The following is a 5,540-nucleotide window of genomic DNA, read 5'->3' on the forward strand; positions in this document are numbered from 1 at the left end:
GGATTGTTTAACGCTGCTGGATGCGGGTGACGCTGGGGAGCAGGTCCGTCAGACTAAGGCCTCAGTACTGGGGTTTAAGGGTGGACGTTAGCCCAGCACAAAGGGCCGTTGCAGAGACAGGGGAGGTTACAGCGGAGGAGTGCGTTCGGGCTGGCAGCATGCAACAGTCACCTCCCCCAGAGAGGGCCAAATGCTCTTCGTCTGGCCAAGTCCCACTCCCTTTCCGGCAGCAGATGGGACACAGAAGGTCAATGGCCTCATCTCAGCCCTGCAGCCAGCCTCCTGCAGAGAATCCAGGTGCTCCTTCAACCCAAGAAGAGATCAGCTGCCCACTTGTCCAAGGCCTTCCCCCTGCCAGTGGTAACAGGATGCTCAAAGAGCCGGCCTCAGCCATGGTGTTGGGCCTGGAGGGACGACAGGGAGCGCGGGCACAGGTGGAAGGATGGCCTGAGAGTGGACCCGTAGGCTCTATTCAGTGGTGCGCCGGAGCCAGTTCGCACCGGTTCACGAGAACCGGTTGTTAAATTTAGAAGCCCTTTTAGAACCGGTTGTCCCGCGAGGCAGACAACCGCGGCCTGGTCAGCAGCAGCCACTAGGTGGCAGCTCTGGTGTTCTCCGGCCACGCCCTGCAGCTGGCTCTGGCCAGCCCTGTGCAAAGGGCCCCTTGGCTGGGCCCCGGCAGGTGAAGCTGGGGGGAGGGGGCTGCCCTGGGTGCAGTGGGGGCAGATGGGGCTGAGGCAGCAGCACGGTTGCCCCCGCGTCCAGTGCTGCCTGCGATGTGCTCTGGAGTTAGACTCAACGTGGATCGTCGGGCCTCCTTTCCGTTCCCTTCTCTGCTGCGGGTTGGACGGGCTTCTGCTCCCCCCGGCAGCAGTGACCCCTGTACCCTGCAGCACCCTGCCAGGCAGGCTTGGCTCTGTCTGCTGAGGGCAGTTCCTCCCCCACCTCCCCCCTTGGGGCGTCTCTGCTCCGATCTCCCTGCTGCACCTTCGACCCTCCGGCCTCCTGTCTGGGATGAACGGGCCGGCTGGGCCCTGGCTCTGGCCCCCTTACAGCGACTTGGTCTTCACTGTGCCCAACACATCTGGCCTCTTCACATCCCATCCCCCCCTCCAGCCCCGCTGTCACCCCTGTCCATTAAACAGCCCCCCCAGGCACCAGACCAGAGCCTACAGAGGAGTCATAGGGTGGGTGTGTTTGCCTGGGGGGAGGGGGGGGTCTTTCTTTTGTGCTGCAATTCTTCCCTGCTTAAATCCTCCCTCGTGCCTGCTGCATTAGCAGCTGCCTCTCCTGTGGACTCGTCCCTGTTGCCTCTGGGAGGGAGAGTGACTGTGAAGGAAGCAGGTGGTTGGGACCCCGCTCCCCCCTTACCACGTGTAAATCGAAGCCGAGGCTCAATTCCTTCCATGCGGGCAGGGGGGGCCCTGTGGCAGGTCACCGCCATCCCTTCCGCTGTACACAGGCTGAGGCGAAAGGCTTCATGCATCAGCACTGGGTCGGGGGGGAGCTCTGGAGCGAAATCCAGGCGGTCGCAGAGGAGGTTGGTTTGTTCCAGTTCAGGGAGCCCGCGTCCCTCTGTCCATCAGTCGCCTTCCAGCTGTGAATGGCCAAGCTCGCTCCGTCCAGCCGCCCACTCCCTTGATGTAACGGTTGGAGCAGGTGCCGTAGGGCCCCGTGCGGCTGGCGCCGTGTGCGCCTTGCCCCACTGCGCTGGAGGCGAGGCAGAGGCCCACAGGGTCACAGCAGGTTGGTGGCCGAGCCCGGGGAACAGAACCAGTGATGAGCTGCCAAAATCTTAACAACCGGTTCCCTCCTCACCCCCACGAGGGGTTTGTGGCCCACCCCCGCCCTCCGGGGACTCCTGCCCCATCCAACCCCCTCCCCTGTCCCCTGACTGCCCCCAGAACTGGGCAGGAGGGTCTCGTGGGCAACCGTAGTGGGAGCCCGCCCCGCCCCTAAGAGCCAGAGGCACCTGCCGGGGGGTGAGGTGGGGAGTACCGGCGGTGCCTACCTGGGGCAACTCCCAGGAAGCATCGGGCAGGTCCCTCTGGCCCCTAGGGGCGGGGGGCGTAGCTAGGGGGAGAGCAGGGGGAGCTGCGGCTCCCCCACTGATCACATCAAAAGTGGCGCCTTAGGCGCCGACTCCCTGGGTGCTCTGGGGCTGGAGCCCCCACGGGGAAAATTTGGTGGGTGCAGAGCAACCACCAGCAGCTCCGCTCCGCTCCCTCCCCTGAACGCACCGCCCCCCCCCGCTTCTCCACCCCCCCCCCCACCTGTGAATCAGCTGCTCGCACGGGAAGCCGGGGCGGGCTGAGAAGCAGGTGGCGGCTTCCCGCTCAGGCCCAGGGAGGCGGAGGGGAGCTGGGGCGGGGAGCGGTTCCCCTGCCCTCCCCCCCCCGCCCCGGGGTTACCTGCTGCGGCGCAGGTGGCCCTCCTCACGCCCCCCCCCCCCGCCCCAGCTCCCCTCAGCTCCACCTCCCTGGGCCTGAGCGTGAAGCCACCGCCTGCTTCTCAGCTCTGCCCGGCTTCCCACACGAATGGCTGATTCGCGGAAATCGGGGGGGGCGGAGACGCAGAGCGGGGCGGCGCGTTCAGGGGAGGAGACGGAGGTGAGGTGAGGTGAGCTGGGGGCGGGGAGCTGCCGGTGGGGGCTCTGCACCCACCAAATTTCCCCCAGAGAAGGGACCCAGTAGGAGCCAAGTGTCACACTCAGGGGTTCTCTCGCAGAGCTTGGCTTGTGCAGTGCAAACGGCACCTGACCCCACCACTGCAGCTGGCCCTGCGGGAACGGGCAGGCCGCATGCCAGCACGCAGAGCGGCGGTGAGACCACAGCGACAGTCCACGCGAAAGCGCATCCCGGGTGCCAGACTGCAGCACCGGGCACGGGAGCAGCAGGAGCTCAGGGGCCAGCCCTGCGCAAAGCCAGCAAAACCCCGCCTGGGGCAGGACAGAGAGCAAGGCTGCCCCAAGCCGAACCCGACAGCGCTGGCGGGTAACACAGAAGCTGTGCGTTACCGCCCTCCGGCCAGCCGGGCTGGGTGGATCCTAGGGCCCAGAGCCAGGAATCACACACATGCCCACAGGACTGGCGGCTCTTCGGCTGGCCCCCACGGGGAACAGGGAGCTGAAGCAGGAACACACAGGTCCAGGGCTTCACCCCGAGCGTTTCACACCGAGCGCTCCTGCCTCCCGGCGCTGCTCCCGCAGCCAGAGGCTGGAGTCCGCTGGCTGACACCCGCAGGATGCGGCCCACTCAGGATGGACCAGGGCCACCGGCTCACCTGGATCCAACCACTGGCCACCAAGCCCTGTCCCCTGCTTCCTCCCTCACCCTTCTCCCCCATCCTGCAGACATGGCCAGGCCCAGGGGGCTCCATTTTAACCCACTGGGGGCCCCAGTGCCACATGCGAACCCCTCACCCGACCAGCATTGGCAGCTGGGAGCAGAGGGGGTGGGGGAAGGGAAGAGGGCCTGCTCCATGCCCAGAAAAGGGCCTGAGAGAACCGCTCCAGGCTCGCCCAGCCTCAGGGACTGACACCAGGCCAGACACACCCAGCGTGGCCGTGGTAAGGCCGAGGTTTCTGCAGAGGCGGTGCAGGCTGCGTGTGGCCCGGTGTCTGCGGGGAGCACCCCCAGCGCCCGCTGCTCCGCACGAGCCACGCCCCCCTTTGCCTGCCTGCTCGAGAGCTTTGAAATGCTGAACCGGGTTCAGTCTCCATAGCAACCAAACCAGGGAAGCCCCCCAAGAGGTGGGGGTGGGGAGCTGGGGTTGAGAGAGTGAAAAGAATTGAGTGTGCAAAGCACGTGGGAGACGCGCGGCAGCCTGGACTGGAGCCGGAGAGGGAGAGAAACGGGGGTGAGGGGGGCGAGAAGGGCACTGGAAGGTCGTCCCAAGCTGGCCCAGATCTGTGATGCGGCCACTCCCCCAGCTGGGGATTCGGGGCGCTCTCAGTCCCGGCACCGTCAGCGTGTTCAGTGCCCGGAGGAAGGAGGGTCTCGTGACTAAGGCACTACCCACCCCACGGCAGAATGGTGCCGGCAGGGCCCCCGCCGTGCCTCCAGCCCTCCCCAACACGGAACCCACTCCGGTCTCGAGCGAGACGCCTGCCCTGACCTCACTGCACGAGGTCTTGTACCCCACTGTGGCAGCTGCTGGCCCGAGGACCCTGAGCCGCTGTTCAATGCAGGCTCCGGACACAGCCCCAGGGCAAGACCCTGCTGGGAGACAGGTGGAGGAGGGCTGATGACAGCAGCTTTCAAGCCAGGGAGGGAGGGGAGACGGAAGAATCGGACTGAGACTGTAAGCGCATTTCGCAGAGGCCACTGACCGTCACCAGGTAAGGTGCTTTCTGTGGGCCTAGTTGAGAAAGCCCCATTCCCAGCCCCCGAGACATGCAGCTCCCCCCTCTCCTACCCAGCCATTCCCAGCCAGGCTGCATGGAGAGTTGATTCTACACTGACTGACTGGGAGGGCTCGTTTCCCACACATGCCCTGATTCTCAGAGGAGCCAGAGGGATTGAAAAGAAGGCTGAATAAAGCACCAAGACAAAAATCCATGATCAAGCCCCGCAGTCACAGGGTGCTGGAGGAAGATGAAAACAGACGTGCTCAGCAAAGAGACTTCAGAAGGCAGAGCAAGGAGTCTGAGAGGGGAGGGGAACAGCCGAGAGAGAGAGAAGACACAAAGGCAGCATCAAAGCCCTCACCAGAGCTGCCTGTCCCAGGGAGGAGCCTCATTAATCTCGTGCTGACGGGTTTGCTGGGGAAATCAGCACACACTGGGGCTGGGGGAGCATTTCGTATTCAGAGAGCAATCAGCACGATTCCAATAGCCACCAGAGTCCGCGAGTCACCCTGACTACAAGGCAGGGCCTCGAGTTCCTCTCCCTTCGCAGGGGAGTCAAGCAAGGGTGGCCGCACAATTCAGACACCTCCTGATGGCCAGTCTGGCCCACACCTCTCTAGCCACATGGCCCCAGTCATCCAGCCAGACATCCACGCTCCTCTGGGTGCTGCCCATTCACATCGCCCCAGGTGGAGCTGCACCAGTGGCTATGCGAGGCCCCTTTGTACACAGAAGCAGAAGGCCCTGGGGATTTGCATGGCAAATCTGTGCCAGGATGGGTGTATGGACCCAGCTCTGCAGCAAGCGGGTTAGGATCCTCTCCCAGGGCAGAGAACAGGGCAGCCTCCCGAGGTGGCTGAGCTCACTGCCGAGACAAAGAGATCTGACTGAAGCAGGGCTCAGCTGGGGCAAGCGGCTCCCACAGGACGGGATACAGGTTTCCAGAACCACTGCCCTGGCACCATGACAGCAGGCACGTGGTGCCAGGACCAGGGGACACTCTGGCTAGGAGAAACCTGTTCGCTATTTGGACCACGCCCCTGGCACAAAACTGGGTGTTGCCCTCGCTGCCTCTGGCCGCAGAGTTCCTGATCCAGCTTGATATGCCAGGGTAAAACCGACCCCTCATTCCGAGAGGTCCCTCAAGAGCAACAGCCCTTGGACCACACACCAGTCCCCTGAGCCCGGAGAG

The sequence above is a fragment of the Chelonia mydas genome, chromosome 25, assembly GCF_015237465.2.
Source record: "Chelonia mydas isolate rCheMyd1 chromosome 25, rCheMyd1.pri.v2, whole genome shotgun sequence".
In the NCBI taxonomy this organism is placed as follows: domain Eukaryota; kingdom Metazoa; phylum Chordata; order Testudines; family Cheloniidae; genus Chelonia; species Chelonia mydas.